Source organism: Trichechus manatus, unplaced genomic scaffold (genome assembly GCF_000243295.1).
Source record: "Trichechus manatus latirostris isolate Lorelei unplaced genomic scaffold, TriManLat1.0 scaffold00008, whole genome shotgun sequence".
Classification (NCBI taxonomy): domain Eukaryota; kingdom Metazoa; phylum Chordata; class Mammalia; order Sirenia; family Trichechidae; genus Trichechus; species Trichechus manatus.
Genome location: NW_004443944.1, coordinates 4,622,391 through 4,623,054, shown reverse-complemented (window position 1 = coordinate 4,623,054; position 664 = coordinate 4,622,391).

Below are 664 nucleotides of genomic sequence, written 5' to 3'. Positions count from 1 at the left end.
ACAGTTCTATTCTGACACACACGGGGTTGCCATGAGTCAGCTGTCATGAGTTGGAATCCACTGGACATCTTTTTTTTTTTTCAGTGCCAAGGCACAGTGCAGTACTGATGATACAGGTGAGACCAAAACCAATAACCCTTTCCTGTGAGCATGTGGCGCAAATGTGTGGAGAGAGCTTCCCACAAGTTGAAGTGTGGAAAGCCTCTGAAAGACATGAAGAGGCCATCTCCCATTGGGTGGTCAAGTTGTTGAAAGAATGGACTTGCCCTTCAGGGAAAGGAAGTTGACCCTCATTAAGTCACCCACCTGGGCAGGTACCCAACACGGGAGGACCACTAAGCCCGGGCTCCTTCTTGACTTTGTCCCACAGCTCCACACTCCTCCAGAGAGGTTGGGAGAGGCTGCGCTGCCCCTGAGTCACGAGTGGAAAGTCCGCCCACAGCTGGGCAGGCCGGCAGTCACTTGTGCAAGGGGAAGAAGCTGTCATTGATGAACCTGGAGAAAAGCTCCCTTCCCTTTGACCCTGGGAACACCCTTGACGCGCGGCCTTTTATCAACTCTTGCTGCTCGGGGAGTGGGGGGCTGCAGGTCCAAGCGCGAGTGCGCCCGCGTGTGAGCGTGTGTGCTCGCGCGTGTGGCTTTAGGCAGCTGTCCCGGCCCCCAC